General features: G+C 39.1%; 1 protein-coding gene across 1 annotated transcript in view; it reads left to right on the forward strand.

The window, feature by feature from the left end:
• The first annotated feature begins 4591 nt into the window (after positions 1-4591).
• LOC116311818 (voltage-dependent calcium channel gamma-7 subunit-like) overlaps positions 4592-23000 on the forward strand; it is a 43153-nt gene continuing 24744 nt past the window's right edge. Inside the window, exon 1 of the mRNA XM_031729031.2 lies at positions 4592-4662. The gene's annotated coding sequence lies outside the window, so the exon portion shown is untranslated. The remainder of the gene's footprint in view (positions 4663-23000) is intronic.

A 23000-nucleotide genomic window follows, 5' to 3' on the forward strand; every position in this document is an offset into this window, starting at 1 on the left:
ATTGAGAGGTGCAGTGTGATCAGTGATATTGCACATTGAGTGTGTGTGTGGGGGGATGATATTGCACATTGAGTGTGTGGCGGGGGGATGATATTGCACATTGAGTTGGGGGGGGGGGGTGCTGTTGGAACTATACTAAATAATGTTATAATAAATACAGTTTAAAGAGGTAAGGGTGTTGTTTGCATTGAAGTATAAACAGAAATACGATTTATAAATAAGGTGTAATGTCCATGAGTGTTGGCAGTGCAGTTATCCTCCAATCAGGGTGGAGGTAGGGCATGTTTGACAGCCTGTGGATAAAAACTTCTGTTGAGTCTGTTTGTCTTCGACCTGATGGACCTGTAGCGTTTACCAGAGGGAAGGGGGGAAAAAAGTGAGTGTCCAGGGTGCGAGGGGTCTTTAATGATGATGCTGGCTTTCTGCTGAAGTCTGCCAGTATAGATGTCTCTGAGGGGAGTTAGTGAAGTGCCGATTGCCCGCTCTGCTGCCCTCACCACCCGCTGCAGTTTCCTCTTGTCCTCCGCAGTGCAGCAGTTGAACCAGAGTGTGCAGCAGTAAGTCAGAAGGCTCTCAATGGTGGAGCGGTAGAAGTTTACTAGCAGTCTTTGGGGTAATTGGGCCTGACGTAGTTTCCTGAGGAAGTACAGCCTTTGTTGTGCTTTCCCTACCTGGTGGGAGATGTTTGTGGACCAGGTAAGGTCGGCCGAGATGTGGACTCCGAGGAACTTAAAGCTTTCTACCCTTTCTACCTCCTCCCCATCGATGTAGAGGGTAGAGTGCTCAGATCGCTTTGTTCTTCTGAAGTCGATTACCATCTCCTTGGTCTTGGCTGTGTTCAGATGCAGGTTGTTGTTGTCACACCATTGCTTCAGATGCTGAACCTCCTCTCTGTAGGCTGAATCATCGTTGTTGTCGATCAGTCCTATGACAGTGGTGTCATCAGCAAATTTTATAATGGTGTTACTGGTGTGGATTGGTGAACAGTCATGGGTGAAAAGTGAGTATAAGAGGGGACTGAGGACACACCCCTGTGGGACACCCACATTCAGAGTGAGGGTGGAGGAGGTGTGCTCTCCCATTCTTACGTTCTGGGGTCTGTTGCTCAGGAAGTCCAGTATCCAGCTGCACAGTGAGCTGCTGTTTACCCTGAGAAAAACATCAAATCTTACTGAGCATCATTAGTTTAGATTACTTTGATTACTGTTACAGTAGGTGAAAGCTTCGTTGTTATGCTCAGTTGATTACAGAATATGCATACATATCTGGGGGTACAAAGGGTGACCACCTCTGTGCGAGTGGTTCGTGTTTGCAGGTGGGATGAATTCCTACACATGTATTCATGTACTTACACACATGCAGACGCACAGACTTACACACACACACAGGATGAGTCATAGATCAGCACAGTCTACTGTATCAGTCTGTGGATCGCCAGAGGCTGACAGGATCACTCATCCATGAAACAGGCTATGGAGGCATAACGTGCACATACACCAACCTACAATATCACATGTAAGTTCACAGGTAGACACATGCACACTATTAGTTTTGTGACAGTTTCTTTCTCTTTGTCTCTCTAAACATGACACTGAAAGCACACTTAATAACCAATCTGACAACATTTGGTAACCATGATTGTTAGCAGTTTAAATCTATCAACACAGAGAATGTTAGACCTACATTCTCATCCTGTAATCCTGTGCTTTGTATATCCTTTGATCCAAAACCAACCCCTGTTTAATACAAAACAACATCTGCTATAAAATATTAGTAGTATATACTTCTTTTCGGATGCCCAGCTGTGCAATCTCAACTACTCATTTAGGCCCTGATTACATAGGCCATGTCACAAGACCAGTTGTGAGTGGTTGCTGTAGGTTGGTTGCTGCTGTTATGTGAAATTAGTCACAGAGATATACACAGTGTTGCAATTTGACCCTCTTTTTGCTTTGGTTGCTAGCACATTGTTGCAGTGGCATGTAGTTTGTATGGATGATACCTCATCTGCAAACACTTGCCAACTACTCGCTAAGTGGTAATGAAAATGAAGCACAGGACAGGAAAAGTTTGTTCATAAGTACTTTTTCACAGTTGAAACTAATACCTTTGAAAAAGTTTGTGCTGCACTTCTCACAGTGTCACAGCTGCTCTGTTTTGTTATCGAGTGTTTGCAGACAAGTCTTCCATGCAAACTGCAGGTGACTGTGGCAATCTGCTAGCAAGCAAAGCATTCAAAAGGAGGTTCTCATTGCAACATCCTCGTGACTAATTTCATGTAGCAACAGCAACCAATCTACAGCAACCACTCACAACCGGTGAGGGAATACTTATTTTTCCCTAGCAACCTGTGGTTGCCAGGTTGTCACAACCAAAATAATCACCCTCTTTGTGGCATATCTCACCCAGTGACAGTCAGCGATTTCCCAGACTGATTGGAAATACACATTTTTCCCTTGACTGGTTGCAGGGACGTCACTGACTGGTCTCTAAGCCTTAGCCAGACATGCGCTGTCAGGAATCCGTCTTTTTTGTCTTTTGCAGTTTGATGAAATCATTTTAATGGAAATTTTAAAAGGAAATAATGAAAATGGATACTGTTGAGCCTTTAAATCAAAGGTCTTCTTAATATTCTGTTTAGGCTTTAACATTGCTCAAAGTAATACCAGACGATTTTGCAATTAGTGCACTTGTAATTAACCCAGCTTTATTACCACGCTCTCCCTCCCTTTTATCCTCATCAGTCATTTTCTCTTCCTTTAGAGCACAGCAGGCAGAGCAGCAGTTATTTTGATGGTTGTTTGAAAAATACCTTTTTGGAAGTGTGAAATCTAAGAGAATTTTAATTCCTTTAAATATTTGATGATGCAGTCATTATTGATTATACTGCAATTATTTTATGGCATTAATGAAATTCTCTAATGTAACCAAGCAACAACCTTTGGGGCTGAAAAATGAACCCAAAGCAGAAGTGTCAAAAATTGCATTTCCTTGAATGGCCATTTGAGGGTGACAACAAAAGCGAGTCAGTGCCCATCGACGTGCATGTTAAAATCCCAAACTTCAGGCAGAAATAAACATGGGGCAGCTTCAAGTCGGGTTTGAAAAACTGTTTTGGTCTCTTTAGCGTTTTTCCTCCTTTCTGACGTTTGTATGCTGTGAAATTTCTTTAAATTTCTCATTTAATAGAATGAGATTATATTGGAGTTTAAACATTTTCATTGTCAGCTGGGTGGTGAAACAATCAAATGTAGTCACTTCCTCCCTTTAGTTCAAGTGTTCAAGTGACTGAACTGGAAATCTTGACATTTAATTGCATTTTTAAATGTCGTTATCTGACAACTAATGTTGCCTTACTGTGAGATTAATTGCATTTACAGACCATCTATTAAATCTGTTATTGCCTTTCACTACTATGCCGATGACACTGTGCAGTTTTTGAGGCAAATTATTTTATTTGCATATTGCTTAGGACTAATAGCATGTACCTGCACATGTTAGATGGATTTTGCTAACTAAACGGACTAGCTGGCAACATAGTGCTTTACCCTCTCAAATATGGCCAATTAAGGGGCCAAAACCCTAAGGCAGCCATAAACTTCAACTTTGAGGCTTTGAAATGGCAGCTATACCCAAGTCATCATCACAAGCAGTAAAACCCCTCACGAGACCCCATATTATCTCCCTCATTCATAAATTAATTCAAGTCTGTGTTAAATCTAATGTCAGCGTAGTCTAATGACAATGAAGCTACATGGGCATTTTGAGATGTTTTGGTGCTTTATTAATTGCACAATGCAAAACTGGCTGCACTGTTAAATGAGTCATGATACAAGTGTGCTGCCAAAAGATGATCTGATGCTGATTGTTTTTGTTTATTTGTTTTTTTCTATAAAACTATCTTGTAATAGCAGCCTGCAGGCATTGGGGAATACTGGCCCCAATATTCAGGCATTTACTTCAATGTAAGTGTTCCTATTTTGATGGTTCAGCTAACTTGATGTTTTCCAAGATAATGACCTTTTTGATTTTTCCGACTTTTAAGGAACTAAAACTGTTCCTGAAGAGAATCATGTACGTTCTATGTGCCATTAATCACTCATTTTCATTTGTTATTATGCAGACAAGATTAATGCACGCCCACAGTATGTTTGGCTGTTTTGTTCATTAATGACCACTAATTGTTGGTGTATGTTTGAATCATATATGTTGTCAGTGTACATAATGTGTCCTCAATCCCAGCCAGCGCGCTCTTGGGCCATGCTGCCTTTTGTGCGTGTTCGCGTGAGCCTCATCCTCCCTCCAGCCTACATCACTGTAACCCCACCAACACCAACACCCTTCACACACACACACACACACACCAGTCCCACCTCCCTATACCCAAACTACAGTGAAGCCAATTCAAGCGATTCTCCGCAGTGCTGAAGAGCAGAGTGAAGTAAAGACGGAGAAGAAGGGGGAGGAGTGAGAGAGGGGGCAGCACAGAGAGGAGAAGAGGGGAGATTCGGGGAAACACGAGATAGAGAGGGAGAGCGTGTGCGTACCGAGAGCAGTGAAGAGAGAGACAGAGATAAGGGGGAAACTGCCAGTTTGGTACCCAGGCTTCCCAGTGCGCACAGATCTCGGCTGCACCGTCCGACCAGCTCTCATCTCTGCAGGGTGAGTAGCTTCAGCTTCTGCTGTCTTTTCAAACCGCACCTTCATTTTATTCATGTATCTCTCATTTCTTTCACGCCACTCAAACCACCTCCTTTTCGCATCTGTTTTAAAGCCGCTCACACTTTTTTGGGCTCGCCTCAGCGACCTCCGTGTCTTTGGATGCGCTCGTCAGGACTTTAGTTTCGGTTACATGGACGACAGATCATGCTCATGCCCATGACTGTCCTGGTGAAACATTTTTTATTCGCTAAAAAAGACATGGTTGTTGTATAAGAGAGTAATCTTTGTGCTCACCTCAGGTTGAGGAGGGAAGATGTGTTCTGTTGACAGCTGCTGATGAGCGTGTTTGCACGGCTGATTCCTCGCCTGTTAGTGGAGGAATGTTACTGTGCCGTGATTAGCGTGGTGCCTTTGGAAGGAGCGCGCTGTAAAATTGTACAGTCTGAATACAGTCTGGTGAACAGCACAGTAAAGCCGCTTGGCTTCGGCGCGTGGAGGGGAGAAAAAAGGGAGGCGGGGAGGCAAAGTGTGTGAGGTAGATGCGATCGTGTGACTGTATGCGTGCGTGTGTCAGAGAGGGAGGGGATGTGTGCACACATTTGTGTGTTTATGTGTATGTGCTCTAAAGAACTCTTGGCTGCTTCTTGGGGAACCCATCCTGTGATACTGTTCCAGCAGACTGCAGCACTTCTTATTGGGTCTCGCTCTCTCTCCTTACTTACCTATGGATAACGTACGTGTGCCGTTGTGAAGGAAAAAGGTAAAAATGTAGAGAAAATGTTATTTGTCATCTGCATTTTGGTTTTTACGGTTAAGCTTCTTCGCAAATGTGTCCTTTTTAATGATGAGTTTTAATTTGACACGATATCAGAATAGTTTTACAGACATAAAAAGGCAAATTTGTAGAAATAAGTTCATGCTAATCTCTACAACATGAATTATTCATCTTCTTGATGGTTTGGTAAAGAGTTTGTATTAGCTCTTGCGGTGTGTAGGATGCAAAGTAGCGATGGAAAATTCCATGGCTACAATTTGCAAGCGCTCAAGGCACGAAACATGCAGGATGGTGATTTTTTTGTGTTTCCAGTTACTCATTAGGTCCCGGTGATAGACAGAGTTAGCAATGTGGGTGGTTCGAATGGAAACTCAAATTGGCATTAAATTGGGTGTAATTTTGGTTGATAAGCTGTAAGAGAAGTGGTCGATTTTAATTAAAACTGAGATGACAACGTGAACTCTACAACCTGAAATCTGCATCACTCAGAATTCCAGAAAATTAATATTTCCGTGTGAGAGCCATATTTTCTCCGCAGGCTGAGAGAAAGAGCAGCCAGAATTTGTGGTTTCTCCCTTAGAAGGCACAAATCAGAAAGGCTTTAATTTCTAACAGGAGGCTCTAATGGAAGCAAGTTTGTCTCAGTATGTCCACCCAGCACCAAGAACTCACTTCATGTTAGTATAATGAAAAAAAAATCTGTGTAAGACTTATCACAACAGTGATAGAAAGTCCTTTTCAAAAAACAAAAGCTAATAAAAAACTAAATGACAAACTTCAAGTTCCATGGATAAATTATGAATTCAGTTGTTGTATAATATTAAAAATGGATCTATGTAGGACTCAAGTGCAACACTGAGAATAAAATACAGTGTACTTAAGAATAAAATATCTGAAAATAAATAAACACACTTTTAGATAGAAAGATAACAAAATTCGCTCTAAAGCTGCCTCCCATAAATACCAGTCCTCCTTTAGTTAGCATGTTCCTGCAGGTGTCACAGAGAGAAATAAAACAGTTTCTGACTTAGCAACATGGTACTAGTTTAGGAGGCAATCACAAATTTGTTTCACCAGTTCAGTATCTGACCAATTATGGAATATGGTCACAACCACCCCCACCCTTCTGTAGCTCACGTATGCTTTGGATGAAGTGGACGAAGGAAATTTCTGGCACAACTTCCAAAGTAAATGTCCTACTCCATATAAGAGATTGAAGTTCCAGGAACACTTGTAGTATGAAGAAAGACTTTATTACTTGGATGTAATGAAATTCCCTTCTGACTTATAGCCTAGAAGAATGTTTTCCTTATCTGAAGAAAGACACTTATTGTAAATTTCTGTGCTTAAAAAACGTTTATTGTAAAACTTTCCAAAATGAATTAAACCTACCAGAATGCGATGAAGCAGCTGCTATGACTTTACATGTACATCCAAAACATTTATACTGTGTTCAAGAAATATCATCTGAACTTAAACACAGGCCAGGCTGTACTTTCATCCTGTACTATTTTGTACAAGAAGATGGTGCAGTGGATAAATGTAATCTTTATGCTGTGTGTGTCTTTTACTTCAGAAGTCAGAACTGGGAATGACGTCATTCCCATGTTCACTGTGCTGCAGCAGTAGTAGCCAGAAAAGCAAGGAAAAAACATGAGTTGTTGTGCTCCCTAGCAGATAGAACCATTCACACAGCACTAACAATACAACACAATACCTGTCTTTTTGTTATTTTTTCCACAGTTAAAAACACCACTGATGCACATTCACAGATAGAGCATGGTCAGTGGTCTGTGTGCAGTGAATCACAAGCACACAAACACAGTAGTACAGATCACAAGTGTTACAGTTTTACTACCATTTATGTCCACTGATCCCAACTTTGGATGACAAAGTTGGGATTGCTGGGGCTTTGCTGATTTTCCAAGTGAGAAGTTCGACTTTAGGTGAAACTTCCCACTTCAGTCTGAACACAGCAATTTTTAACCTTGCAGAAGAACACATTCTCATATACAAAGCCTTTTAAAGAACTGGGAATATCACTATAGAAAGAAACAATTAAAAAGATGTTGCCCCATGTGAGGGAAAAGTTTATCTAAAAATTTTAAGGGGTAAAAAAAAAAAGTTTATTTTTTTAAAGTATGCATTCAAAAACCTGAAACTAACAGATGCACAACACAAAAACAATGCTGCATAATAATTATGCTTTCTGTGTGCGCCTCACTGTCACATTGTTATAAAGTAAACACAAAACAAGGTTAGCCTTAGTGGTTAGCATTATTTTGTTCTGTTCACTACCTTCAGGTAGCAGGTGGTATCTGGAAAACACACTTTAAACAACAATTAAGTTGATAACATAATTGGAGATCAAAGGCCATAAAATATGTTTAAAATGTTCAGATCATCTAAAACTAGTTGGTGTCATTCCCCAAGAATCAAATATCAAATGGTTCCTAGATTACTGTAACAAACCACCGAGCAAGCTAACAAGGAGAAGCAGAGACCAGTTCTCCCGATGCAAACCAAACGTGGTCCTGTACAGCAGACAAGGTGGTCAGGTATAGCAGACAACTGTTAACTTCTCTGCACATGTTTATAGACCTGTGGTTGTATGAGACATGAGGTATCATTATCTTCAGTAGGCGTGCTGTTCTCTGAGGTGAGGCGAAATGAATCATAGTCTAACTTCAGTTGTTTAAACAGCTGATTGATGGTATGAGTCACTGACAATGGCAGGGTCAGTGCTTCATCTCCCACTGGGGTTACTCAAGGTACTGTAAAGTGCTTCAGACAGCACTGCTGTCGTTGAAAAGCCCACAACTTAAACTACAAGATGAAGTTTAAATTGCACCTGCAACGTTAGTAAAATTAAATTAAAATGATGTAACTGCAAACCAGTGTGGTTACTGTTGTTACTTAAATGAAAAGTCCATTCTAATTTAAGGAGTAGACAGTGACTGTAGTTCGGTATTAACCGGTTATAATGTTAATAATGACATAACACTTTTATCTTATTAATATGACATTGTTAAATGTTCTTTCAAGACCGACAATAACAAAACTTGGTTCAAAAATATTATAACCCAGGGCTTCAAATAGGATTGAAAGCTACACAGTAAGACCAACATCATATGACATGAGAATATACTTCTGAATTCTTTAAGACGACTATAGAAGAGCTATAACAACTAAAACAGGATAGATGGAAAGCTGCCTCATAATTGATAATTTTCTGAGGGGATATTTTGCAGTATCCAGCGCTCAGAGTGAGTCATTGAACTCTTGGAATCGTACAGTAACAGCAAACTGATCTGAAACTGAGTTGATCCTTGAAGGCACTGCTCTGTCTGCAAATTTAAGAAAATGTCTTTGTCTTTTTGCAACTAGGCTGTGCTGATAGTTACTAATGAATGAAGAAGAAATGATGCTACGTTTTAGGAAGGTGGTGTGGGGTGGTTGGTTTGGTGTCAGACATTGGAGATCCTACCTTTTACCATTTTCAATCATTTGTCTGTTTTTTCTTAACTACAAATTTAAACTTAGACAAGAGTCAGCATGTCAGTTTGTAAAGACTTTGAAAAACATTTCCAGGTTCAACATGTGATAACAAAACAGAAACATGCATCAAAAGTAGATCGCCCATTTTGCTGTTAGTTTGAAGGAGTGGCTGAAATTAGGTTAAAGATATACCAGAGGAAGGGACAAAAAACAAAAGTGTTTCCAAACCCTTTGTTTAGCATGTGTATATATAAAAGCAAGAAGGCTAGTATTACCATGACATTATACACATTAACGCAGTTGTGCTTGTGATAGCTGTGCTGCTAACATTAGCACTACCATCAGTGACAAATATGGACATTTCTTTCAAACTAACCCAGTTTCAGTGCACGTGTAGATGACGAATATCAACTCACACAGTGCCGTGTTCCTGTTCCAGCTGAGCACTTAAATATTAAACCACCAGGCCCTTAAGTTGCAGCACAGTATTGTACTGTGATACAAGATTTACTTATATAATGATTCGATGTGGCATCTCTAATCTGAGGGAAGCAAGCCAAAATAAAAGCCCCATCCCATCAAAAAGGCCACTAGCAAAATAAAGGCTCAGGGAAAGTAATATGGACCTATATAATTCTCAGGCACAGTAGCCTCCTCCAGGGTGTATTTTTGATTTCTCTCTAACTGCTTCAGGATCTTGTCCTCTATTCTCTGGTAATCCTGCAAATGTGCATAAGGGATCACTTCCATAATATTATTAATACATAATATTGTAGGAAACAAGAAGTACACAAGAACACTTGGTAGAAAAGGTCACACCCTCCATATCTTATTTTACTTAAAGCCAAGCATTCTGAGTGGGTGAGCTTATGGGGTTGTCAATAGCAGTCCCAATCTCCTATAATTCTATAATTATAAATGCATGAGATGAAGGGCTTTCCAGTGTTTGAAATCTGACTAAACCAAGGCTAGCTATAAATTGCTAGCTTTGCACCCATCAGCAGTGTTGCATTTTCAGTGTTTGAATTATGCAAGGTCAGTTCGTCTTCAGGCCAGTCACAGCTCAGTGTGACCTCAAACCCAAATTATTCGAAATTCACACTGAAGGTGAATGAAACTGTGTCTGACTGGACATGGAGAGATTCTTTTCAGGGTTTTGTGAATGCTGCTCTGCACAGATATGCACTGCAGGATGTGTCACAGTTAACGCTGCCTGCCTGCCAGCCCTGGTGCATGCATGTGTGTGACTTAGTATTTGTGTATGCGTCCGTGTGCGTGCGTATGTGTGTGTGCGTGCGTGCGTGCGTGCGTGCGTGCGTGCGTGCGTGCGTGTGTGTGTGTGTGTCTGTGGACTCAGTTTTTGGGCCAAGGTCTTTCCCTCTAAGCTCTCATTCATTTTTCTTCTTCTTCCTCTTTTATTCTTTCACTGCATGTCTGCTTGTCCCTACCTGTCTTTAGCACAGTAGTAGGCAGTCTCTCATAGGCTCCTTCTACTGTGCGTGTGTGTTTACCTGCTGCATAAGCTAATTGCATCATCGTTGTGGCACCGTTTATCAGTTTTGGAACCTCCACCTAATTTGTTGGCCAAATTACAAACTATTATTTTGAACTTTTTTTGGGACAGGCTTCATTGGATACCTCAAAGCGTTTTGTTTCTGCCAAAGGAGGAGGGAGGGCAGGGTTTGATTCATCTCGAAAGTCGGAAAGCAGCTTTTAGGTTACAGTTTGTACAGAGTTTTTTGTATGGGGATCAAAATGTTTTGTGGAGGCAGGTCACAGAATACTTATTTTCTAAAGTTGGTAATTTGGGGTTTGGTAAGACCTTGTTTATTTTGATCATTCAAGGTATGGGGTAAAGTATTTGTCACCTTTTATGTTAGTGTGCTAAAGGCTTGGGGGCTGATGGAAACAGAACGACGTGGGAAGTCTACATCTTTGCATTGGCTTTTAATGGAACCTATTCTCAAAGGGTCTCGTTTGGGTTCAGCCTGGGATGATGCGGCAATGATGTCGGAGCTACTGAAGAGAGGGGGAGTTACAACGGTACGGCTTTTGCTTGAACTTGCTGGAGCCAAAATGGAGGATGCTGTGTCCTTGGCAAGAAAACTTGAGGTTCGCTCTCTCCGAATTGTGAGCTTGATGTTGACAAGATTCAAGCTGGCTCTCTCAGACGATGATAAGAGACTATTAAATGGCTGGTCTAATGGACTATTGATTCCTGATAAAACGGACAGCTTCTTTAGCCTGTGCTTTAGACCACAGCTCACGGACTTTGACAGCCCTGGTCCTTTTTTGGAGAAGGAGAAGTACCGCTGGACACCACTGGATTCGGTGACTGGGAAGATGTTGTATAAAAGCTGTGTTAAGGCAATAAATAAAGCAAAGTTGAATGGTAAAACTGATACGCCTTGGAGGGAACATTTTAAGGTTGGTTTTGATGTGAGCCCTGCATGGGGGTCTCTGTACAAGCCACCATTGACCAAGAATGCTGGTGATTTACAGTGGCGGATTTTACATGGTATCATTGCGGTAAATGCTTTTGTGTCCATCATTAAGCCTGGGTCTTCAGATGCATGTCCTTTTTGTTCGATGAGAGAAACTGTTTTTCATTGTTTTGTACAATGTTTCCGATTGATTGATTTATTTTCGGTTCTTACTGGTATTTGGGAATCCTTTGGAGAATGTTTTACACAACAGTGTTTTATTTTTGGGTTTTCATATGATAAAGGGAAGAAGAAAAAGGGGCGATTGCTGAATTTTTTCTTGGGCCAAGCGAAGATGGCAATTTATTTGAGTAGAAAGTATAAGATTGATAAGGGACGAAGTACTGACTGTGTTGAGCTCTTCAAAGGTTTGTCAAGAGCCAGAGTGATGTTGGAGTATAAATATTATTTCAATATGGATGGAGTGGATGCTTTTCGAAATCTTTGGGATTATAAAGGCAGTCTGTTTTCTTTAAATGACTCTGAACTTGTGTTTAGCAATGTGTTGGTTTGAGCTGACTGTTTGTATGGCTCACTATTGAGTGAATAAATGTGTTTTTAAAATCAAATCTAAGCTCTCATTCATTTTTCTTCTTCTTCCTCTTTTATTCTTTCACTGCATGTCTGCTTGTCCCTACCTGTCTTTAGCACAGTAGTAGGCAGTCTCTCATAGGCTCCTTCTACTGTGCGTGTGTGTTTACCTGCTGCATAAGCTAATTATATTTGTCAGTCCAGCAGTCATTCTACAACCTGTGGGATGACGTTTGTTTCCCAAAGTACTGCTTTCTTGTGGCTCCCTCAGCTAAATTCCATGAAAAGTCTTAAAGAATTGTGATGCTATTTTTACGTTGTTTTCCTCCTTCACCCTTCTCTCCTTCCACATTCTCTCTCCTTTTTTCTCCTTTTCTTTTTCCTTCCTGATGTAACTGCTTTCAGAATTAATTTCCTCCTTTTCACCCTGATCTTCTTCTCCATAATCCTTTTGACCAGTTCTTGTGTGTAATAGCACACAGTCCAACCCCTTCCTTTGCTTCTTTATTCCATTTATAACTAAATCTGGAGTTCTTTCATGCAGTAGATGCATCTGACCTTCTAGCCCTTATGTTTTCTTCTTCCTCTTCTTCCCTCTTTTCCCTCTCTTCTTCTTTATGTGGTCTTTCATTCTTTCTATCTTTAAATATCTCTCTTTCCCTGTCAGTTGGCATGAGGCTCTCAGTGCTGACAGAGGGACATATTGCCTTCTCAACAGAAAACAACCCTCCACCCCACCCCCAGCATTAGCTAACTAACCTGGGAACGCCATCTGCGGAGCCCGGCACCATGGGACACGTGGACGTTTCGTGGTGCTCAGCAGTTGCTTTGCCTTGCTCCATACTGACCTATCGCTGCTGCAGAGTCTTTTATCTGTTTCTTGTTTTAATTATTTGCCAGTTCCTGATATTTCAGTCCTCTCAGGGTTTTCTGAACTAGAAGTTTCCTGGAAGTCATAACGAATGACGGCTACATTAAATTTGATGTGGGTGAAAAAATGCAGTCGTGATGCCCAAATTCAGTACTACATAACAGTGAGTCACCAAAAGATAATTATCAAACAAAACACTAATTTAATTAACTTGTTTAATTACTTATATAGTATTACAGTATAACTTTTATCTGAGGATGTGATGATCTACTTGATTGTTTTAAAGCTTTCTTTGCTCCATGCAGTTTTTAAGTCTAGTTTAAATTTCTGCTTCCAGCATTTATGATTTTATTTTGTAATCCTACCCTGTTTTACACTTTAGTAATTTCTGCTGTATTTGGTTTTCCATCAGTATTCAGGCACCAGAGCTCAGTCAGCTCATGAATCTTCTATCGTTTATCCACTTTTTTCCTTTTGTCCCCTACATGATTTTTTGTTAACACTGAATTGAGATTTGGGTATTTAGGTCTGCCCAACACCAGGAGGGAAACAGTTTGCAGTGTGACAAACTTCCAACAGAGTAAAAAAAACCCAGAATGAAGCATTTATAAACTTGTGAACTGAAACAGTGAGCATTTCATGAGAACAAACGGTGACAGTGGCAACAAGATATGAGGTGCTATCAACAGGAAAAACAGGAAAACTGCGGCATCCCGACACATAGCACGACTACATGTGCAGCGAGAGTTTTGTCACTAAAAGGTGAAACATTTAAATGGCAGTTTTAATGCTGTATTGCTGTAAATTAAACTAAATTATTTTGACACAGTTTAAACTACATGAAAGTGGCTTAGCCAAAAACTGTAGCATTATAACACTGATAGCATTAAAGTTCACTATAAAATGGAGTATTTCAATTATGTTGCGGACTGTTTAGCAAGTAGCGTTTTCTGTTCTTTTTCCTTTACCCTTTGTTCCGCCACTTGATTGTGCTGTTTGCCAAAGCTGGAATAAATTATGACCTATGAGCCTGTCGTCCTACATCCGGATCTTCTCACTGATATGTTACATCTTGGTAAATTCAAATCCATTTAAACTTATTTGCCTTTTTTAATTAACAGCTGCAATGCCGTTCTCCTGATTTGACCACGAAAATCATTTTAGCATAAGCTGCTATGAAAATGAAAGTTAAATAAACCCTCTGAACATTTGCTTTCAAATTGTAAAGAATTCCTTTCTCAGTGAAACCCAGTGTCTTTACAGCTGAGATTAATCCCTAATTATCTTCAAAATTAAATGTTTTTATCAAATTCAGCTCAGTCCAGCTTGTCATTGTGTGTCACACAGGACTACAATCATAACTTTGTTCATTTAGTAATAAGTACAATTACCAACACAAATGCAACATCATAATCACCTTTAAAGAGGTTTTATAGTAGATAAAAACCATCTCTTGACTGTACTGCACAATGGCCTTCTTATTAAGTAAATGGCCTATTTCCAGAAATTAATTCAAATATTCAAAGCTCCTGATTAAGAGGAACTTATTATCACTCATACACTGACAACCCTGTTTTAATGCCTTAATTAGTAAGGGACACTAATTCATTAAGATGGACTTCATTGAGGATACTTCTGAGCTTCCAATAAAATTGGAATTAGCAATAAGTTCAAATTAAAATATTAATTGTCATAAGGAATATTGGAGCCATTTGCTTGGTAACGAAGAAGATTTCACATTTTGGGATGTGCATCTTTAACATTTTGTACTGAAGGACCATAGGTGATGGGCTAACAGTGTTTCAGGTGCATGACTGTGATAATTCACTGTACCTAAGTTATAGACTCTAGAGCTCAATCTCAACAGAATTTTGGCTTCTGGGGATAAAGATTTACAGAAAATGGTTATTTAATTGATTGGACTGGAAACTATGGTGAAGACGGGTCTTTGTTAGTACTATTTTATAATTTATGGGGAAAAAATATTGACTTTAGCAGAAAACAAATGGTTTAAGAACACCATGATACCCTCTTCATTTCTTCTGGGTAAGTCAGTGTTGGGTCAGTATTGCAGTTCTTGTCAGGTCAAGGTAGTGTTTGAACAAACAACTACTGAGTCAGCATTTAAGAGAAGACGAGCGTAAACATTTCAGTTCAGTACATATGATAGTGCTTTTGTCAAAACACACCTAAGCAACATAAACAAAAAGTTGAGAAAGTGTAATTTGTCAAAGGAGTGGAAAATCAGGGACGTAGAGTGTAATGAAAGATTTTCAGCACCGCAGCAGTGGACAGCTCCTCAAAATGCTGCACTGCTGGAATCTCCAGAAAATGTTCTATTAAATGTTCATTCACGATTCTACAGCAGGAAATCATTGAAAGAGCAAAAACAATACCCCCAAATTATTAATTATGGTTCAAAAATGATCATTAAAGTGTCCTTATTTGATTCTCTGCATTCCAATTAGAAAATAAGTGAACTCAGGACTAGTTTTGGTATTAAAATTAGATTATATTGCATTATTTATGCCTCAAAGAGCCTCAGATGTAGGTTAAATGACTGACAGGCATAACATAACTTTTTGTTTCTTTTTAAATACATTATCATCATTTACATTTGAGAAATACAAACCAAAAATGTTTTGAAATAAGTCCTGTTAAAAACATTTTTCCACTTTGTTTTTTAACATTTCTTTTACATCTGTGTTCAGTCCTTTTCTAACCACTTCATTAATCCACCTTACCTTTATTCTCCTTCTTTTCTCCCATTAAACATTTTTCCTCTTGATTAAACTTTTCCTCTTCTTTCTGTCTCTCCTTCCTTCCTTTATAACTTTCCACCTCTTTAGAAGGTTGCTTCCCATTACACTCCTTTTAATTGCTGCCTTTCTTTACCTCACCTCCTATTTTCTTCTCATTCCCTTCTTAACCATCTATGTCCCATCTGTCCTTTCTTCCCCTTCACCTTTTATCCTCCACCCTCTCCAACCCTTATTATGTTCCCTTATAATCATTTCCCCTTTTTTCCACCCACTTTCCACTTCCCACTTTCCCTTCAGTCCTTCCTTCCCACATCATTACTTCAGGCTGTTTGTTTCTTAGCACCTCTTCTCTATTCATCTGTAATTCATTACATCGCCTCTGCTCCTGGATTGTCCCTGCACACACATAGTTAGCAGCATGGTGCAACCTGGGAATTGTGGTTGTATTCTCAAGGCTTAAACTACAAAGAGAACCTCATCCCAGCCCATTTGTTGTCTGCTATCTCAGCAAACACAGGCCTGGTAGTAGTGTGTGTGTGTGTGTGTGTGTGTGTGTGTGTGTGTGTGTGTGTGTGTGTGTGTGTGTGTGTGTGTGTGTGTGTGTGTGTGTGTGTGTGTGTGTGTGTTTGACAGAGAGAGAGAGTGAGAGAGTAAAACTCTCAGAAACATTTTTGCATTGACCCAGCAGATCTTGTCCTCCAAACCCACATTTCTTCAAGCTTCTGCCTCTCTAGTGTTTTAAAGCTACCTCATGACCATGACCAGAATGAGAATTAAACCATTTTATTAATCCCACAAGGAAATGCTTTCTAAAGATGCTCAATTCCATTACAAATATGAACAACAGAATATATGAAGATGAAGAAAAATGTCAACTCAGTCCAAGGAGCAATATACTAAAATATGAATTCCATATGAAGTTCAAACAGTGGTTTAAAATACTTTTGTAGAAAATTAGATTTTTTTTAAAATCAAGTTTAGAAATGGTAGTCTCAGAGACTGAAAAAATGTCCCAAAAACCGCAATTCCGTAATTGGCCACTAGAGGCTGACTGTAAAAGAAGTCAGTACCCTGTTTAAATGTTATACTCTGGTACTGCCTTTCATTTACAACAGCTGTACCAGTAATAAACCTTATTTAAAGTTCATCTGTTTACATTTTTATTAGGGTTTAAATTTTACATTAGTATGGATGCGACCGCTTTAACTGCACAGTGGATGCTGACACAGGAAGCTGCCACACATACTTTACATAAAGGATGGATGCACATTCAAGCTTTAAAAGTGAAGGCATTGAGGAAATGTCTTCAACCAGATTTGTTTTATTATTATTTTTAATCACCATCATGGAACAACTTCTATAAATGCAATAAGTCGGACTCTGATGTAAAACTAAGGACAAAGAAAAGTTGTCTCACTTTAGCACCTCAGTACACACGTTATGGTCTCAATCGTGAGATTCAATTCTTTTTTAAAATAACATTTTTTAAGACTCAAAAAGGACAATAAAGCACAGCTTTCTTCAGACCACTTTGTGATTGACGAGTTGCTGTTGTATTAGCCGTTGTATTAGCTCGCAGTGTCTCTCTGTATCTCAGTGAGATCTACTCACTGCTCACTACGTCTGCTGTCAGGTCCCTCGGTCGTGACGCAGGAATCTGAGTTTTATAACTTCACTTTGGGTTTTAGGAAGTTAACATTTCTGATGCATTGTGTGGATGACCTATGTTGGACTTTTGTTTACTTTCTGTTTTGTGACTCTTTATGGATTTAGTATTTTCTGAGTTTCTTTTCTTGTTGTTTTGTTATATTTGACTTAAAGGTTGGTTCCCCGGTGTCCCAGTTTCATCAGCATTTGCTCTTTGTTTTTCCACGTTCCCCTGTCTAGTCCTTGTGTTCTCCACTATGTCAAATTAATGTCAAATGTCAAATTAACCCTTGTTCCCCATTCAGGTCTGTCTTCCTGTTTTTTTTGTGGTAACTGTTATTTTCCTTGGCTTGTGTTGTGTTTACTTCCCTTTCCTTGTTATGTCTATAGTTTCCAACCATGCGTCCCACCTGTTTCCTTTCACCTTTAATTATCTCACGTGTATTTATCGTCTGTGTTTCCCTCTGTTTGTGTCTGTTTGTCATGTCCAGATGGTAGTGTCTTTCTTTGGTCTGCATCCCCACTGTTTTTACTTTGAATCAGGTTCCTGCTCAGCAAATGTTTCAGTTTTTGTTTGCTTTTGGACTACCAACAAAAAGGTTGTGTTTTTGACTTTGAGTCCTGTCATCTGCATTGAGCCCCTAATCCTGCTTGTCACACTGCCAAATCTGGTTTCAGAAGAGCAAGGTGGAAATGTCCAAAAGTGTCAATGTGGATATGTCCATATTTTAGATAGAGTCTGTAAGTTGCTACCAGTACCTGTCTAGGCTTCACCTCTGCTATATCAAGTTACTGAACTGTTCTTCTCAGTAGTGATTGTAGTACTTAACAAATACAAAATAACCTGACTCACTACACAGTTAATTGTAGCTTACTAACAGCTGATCTGAGAAGTTTGTGGTTTAGTTCTGTAGTGAAATCAAATTTAGCATTTTTTAGTTAATCAGTGGTAATTAACAGGCGTCTGTCTCTACGTGGCGCACCCATATAGTCTAACCAATCTCATTAGCATTAGCTGATAACTTAGCATTCCATTTCCTAAACCAAATATGATGATGTCTAAATCAGAGAACTAAAGATGAGGTTTCAGAACCACAAACCTGTGGGTCATGTGACTGCTTTCATCACTGATTTACAGTCTTTGAAAATTTACCACAAACTTCTAACATAAGTCAGTACTAACAAACTAATTCCTCCAAATGAAGAAACACAGTTTAGAGTGAAACAATTAAATACCCACAGAAGGCAAATAAATAAATAAAATAAAATAAAAAAATAAAAACATGACAACTTTTTCATGTTTTTTGCCTTTCAGTACAAACATTTCAGACACGTAGGTTAGTTAGGACAACTATCTACTCTGTAGTGCATCGCCACCAGTCTGAAAGTCATTACATTACGTGTGTTTTCATCAACAGAGTGTGAAAAGGCCTGAATGAAGTAATCTAAAAGCCCACAGAGTGAGACAGTTATCTGAGTCCCGCAGGTACTCGACTGTGTCTCTTCTGGTCTAAGTGGTGGATGGATTTTTGTGTTTTGAGTCAGCAGCACTGAGCACCTGATTGCCTCTCGTGTTGAGCCTGACATTTGCAGCACTAAGACTGATGCTTATTTACTTGAGCACCAATCACCTTTGTCTTTTTCAGAGGATGTGACTTTGGGAGGCAGTGACGTCTCTGAAAGTGTCCGTGACGTCTTACTCGACTGTGCAGAAAAGAAAAAGTCACTGTACTCGCTTTGTTTTTCCTTTTTATAACAAGTCAAGATATAACTCTGACTGTGTGTGTGACTGCAGATTTTGTATATTTTGGAGTCATGTATTTATACTGATGTGCATGTGTTGCCTGAAAAAATAATGTAGGTTATACTCTCTACAGTTTGTTCAAATTTTAAAAATACATAACATTTTCACAAGCTTAGCTATTTGAGACCTTTGTTTGGTCCTTGTCCGAGTTCTTAAAGCTGAAGCTAAACTAGTTTTTATTAAAGTCAGGTATTGATACTCCCCAGAAATTCTGCTTCTGTGCACATCCTCCTCGTGTCTCCTGTTTGTTTGCAAGCTCCTACACGTGTGCACTCGCACGTACACCATCATATACTTAGTGCCATCATCTTCGCAGGAGGTTTCTGTTGATGGATGTTTTACCATATCAAATATTTGTAATGAGTGAGTCATGCTTGGGTGAGCGACTCTTCTCTGACACTGCTGAATGTGCTCTGCACCGTCTTACTTGAGCGATGATGTCACGCCTCACTCTTCCTCTTGCTTCCTATCGCTTCAATTCTGATCTTGTCTCCTGACTTAATTTTGTTCTTGGCTGGTCTCTTATCGGCTTCTCTCTTTTCAGCCTCACCTCATAAACAGCATCATAAAAGTCAGTGTACCTCCTTTAACGCCCTGTTTTCACTGTTATTTATTAATAGTAATGCATGAAAACCGTTCAACGTAACCATAAATATCCTCTTCAAAACAGCAATGTCTGCTTTTTATATGAAATTAAAATGTTTTTGAAAATGGAGACGACTTTTGTTGTAAGACCTACAGCAGTGAAGCTGCTGCAGTTTCTGCAGACTCCTCTCACTAAGTTCACGGAGTTCAGCAGGTTGACTTGTGTTCTCTGTTTGATGGTAAAATCTAAAATTAATTGCATAACTTCGTCATTGTTATCTTTTTTTTAAAAGCCCCATTACACTTTTAAAAGATTGGTCCAAAAATAATGCAGATACTTTGCAAAGTAAAAGGCTTAATTTCTGTGTTACACTATTATGTGTTGCTTCAGAGCAATAAAGCCATTAATTTAAAGCCCTTACTTTAAGTCAAGTTTTAGACGGGTAATTTTAAATGCCTGGGTTTAGTTGCTTAAAATATAAATGCACTTAATGCAATTTGAATAAAATGGCCTGATTTTGAAAAGTAAACGACATTGTTTGAAACTTGTGAACATGTATAAAGAAAGGTACAAAATAATATGTGACTGAAGTTACATGATATGTGGAGACAAGAAACACTTCTAAATTTGTCTTATGTTATTTCTAAACAGCATTATAAAGACCAGCTGCAAAATGTGTCTTTAGATATCCTGTTAGACTTCCCTTATATATGTACATGATGCTATATGTATAATGTGTATATAATATGTCTACCTTCTATGTCCACCGACCTCTTCACACAGTGAACAAGGGAGGTTTTGCTCTGCCTCAAACTAGCAGTTGTCTTGACTTGAACCCTCAACAAAGGAAAACAGAAGTTCCACTGAGCCTGACCCTTTTAGGCCTCCACAAAATACAGAGACCTTACCTTTGTTCTACTCCCCCACCATATTACAGGGACCTATTCAAAGTAAATCCTGCACATAAATCTCTCACTTTGCCTTGTGAAGCTTTTAATGTTTGACCTGTCTGATATACATGATGCTATTTGTGTAAGGTATAACGTCATTGTTAGTTTGAGGAAGTGCAGAACCTCACTGTGTTCCCTTGTTCACTGTGTGCAGGGGTTTGTAGACATAGAAGGGAGAATACTGAAAATGTTCTGTGGAAAGATAAACATCAGAAGTGGCTGATCATACCTGCTCTAACAGGTGTGCTCGTCTCTCTTCTCCTTCATATCACGTATTTCCATAATAAATGTCTCCTGAGAGATTATTTCATCTCCTGGATGACTGCATCTCATTTTCTCTACATGAGGAAAAAACTGGTTTTACAAGATTTCCAAAACACAAAGACAAGAAGGAAAAAAACAGGTGTACGATTCTGATTCTAAAATTGATCTTATCATAAATCGGTGCTTGATACATGTGTTGTAACTGAGGATCAGGCGCTCAAACTGTGCATACATGTGTATCCTGTATCAGAGCTGAGCTGCATGCCATTTTGTTTGTCATGAGTAAAGCCCATGGCAATTATTGAACTGCATTAACATGATTCAGCCTCAGCTTTAATTAATGGTTCCCACTGTACAGTGCTGAAGGTGAATTGGACTGCAGGTGGCCTGCCAATTAGTATAATTTTATGCATGCTCGTAGCAGAGACAGTTGGGTTATTTCTCTAATTTATGTCCGTGTAAAAGTAGCTCACAGCTGAAAATTGAAAGCTGGTTTTCGAGCATGTCCGCTGCCTCAGTCCTCAGCATGTTGAATGTGACCTCCATTTTGACTGGATGTATGAAGCGCTGTGCGTGTTTGTGTGTACATGAGACCAGGATGTTTCTCAGCTTGTCAACAGTTGATGTGTTACATGGCAGAGGCAGCGTTTCTGCCACCTAGTGAGCGCCAACCTGCAATGCATGCTTCGTGTGAGCCTGACACAGTGGATACGAGAAGAAGCTGATCAGCCAGTCACAGTGTGAGCTTTGCCAAAATTATTTAGGCTACTTACTGATCCTCAGCAGCATCCAAAAGATTTAAAAACAAAACAAAACTGTGACCAGACCACAGTTCACTTATAGTTTTAACTATTAGTGAAAATAATTTATTATTTACCAAACCTTTGCAGCTTCCATATTTTTCTTTTATTTGTCAAAGATTTTTTCCACTCTTCAATTCCACACTGATTTAACTGTGTATATATGCAGTGAATTAACTGTGAGATATTCTGATTATTGAATGAATTAACTTTGAAGAGAACATATTTTAGACACAGCCTTTCATTCTCAAACGAACAGGACCTGAGTTACTGTAGGATCAAAGTTATCGCTGTTCTCCCTCTCACTCGTCAAATGATATGTTTTGTTTCTCCTTTGCAGGAGATGACTTGTTAACTCCTCAAGAAACTTTTCTTCATTTGCTTTCTGTCATTTTTTGCTGATATCAAAATATTTCCGAGTGTAATTTGTCGCATCGTTGTCTTTTCTTAACTTTCTTTCTTTCTTTTTTTAATTTACAGGCCCACTTTTCAATCTTTGCAAATTTTACAGTCTTTAAAGTGTGCTACCTCCATATATTTTGTTTGCAAAATCATCTTAAATATCTTAAAAATTCAGGTTTGGTATAAACATTGCTATTTTACTTCAACAATATGTCTTTTTTCACAGGGACGAACAGAAAATATCCAAAATGTGCATATAAGTGTTGAACATTTATAATAAGACAGCAATTTCTGATTTATGGAGAGATACAAAAAGACATTTTTAAAGCTCTTAAAATATTTGACTTTAATATGAATTTAACAAAGAATGTTAAACACTGGATAAAGATAGGTGCAAAATTTCAAGGTCTAGTCTTGAAAATGATGGATTTTATCACATATTTAGAGAGAAAGTGTTGCATTTGTGTATTTAAGGATCCAGCTTCATAAAATGAAAAATATTTGTGAATTGTTGCTTGATGTAAGCAATTAAACTGAAAGTTTTACTGCTATTCAACAAGAAAGTGGTTCATTCTGAAGTTGTCATATTTCATAGCTGAGATCAATGAAACTCAAGACAGATTAAAATCATCGTCCACTCTTGTATGCATGTCCCTGAACTCGTGCGCTGCATGTGCACATTTCAGTGTGTAAAAATCAATCAACAATCAATTTGTGTGTCCTCGTCATCTCTTATTTTCCACATTTTCTTTAACTGACACCACAGAAATCATTAGATAATGCTGACCTGTGTCAGGGGCACCACCAAGGGGGGCCAGGGGGGCTGTGGCCACACCCCCAGATCCCCCCCCCCCCCCACCACCACCACCACCACCACCAAGACTGTTCTAAGTTGTTAATACTTTTAATAAACGTGAGCACAAGAGAGAGGAAAACACCCTACAATGAGTTGAAACATTAATTCT

This window comes from Oreochromis aureus, linkage group 22 (genome assembly GCF_013358895.1).
Source record: "Oreochromis aureus strain Israel breed Guangdong linkage group 22, ZZ_aureus, whole genome shotgun sequence".
Taxonomy (NCBI): domain Eukaryota; kingdom Metazoa; phylum Chordata; class Actinopteri; order Cichliformes; family Cichlidae; genus Oreochromis; species Oreochromis aureus.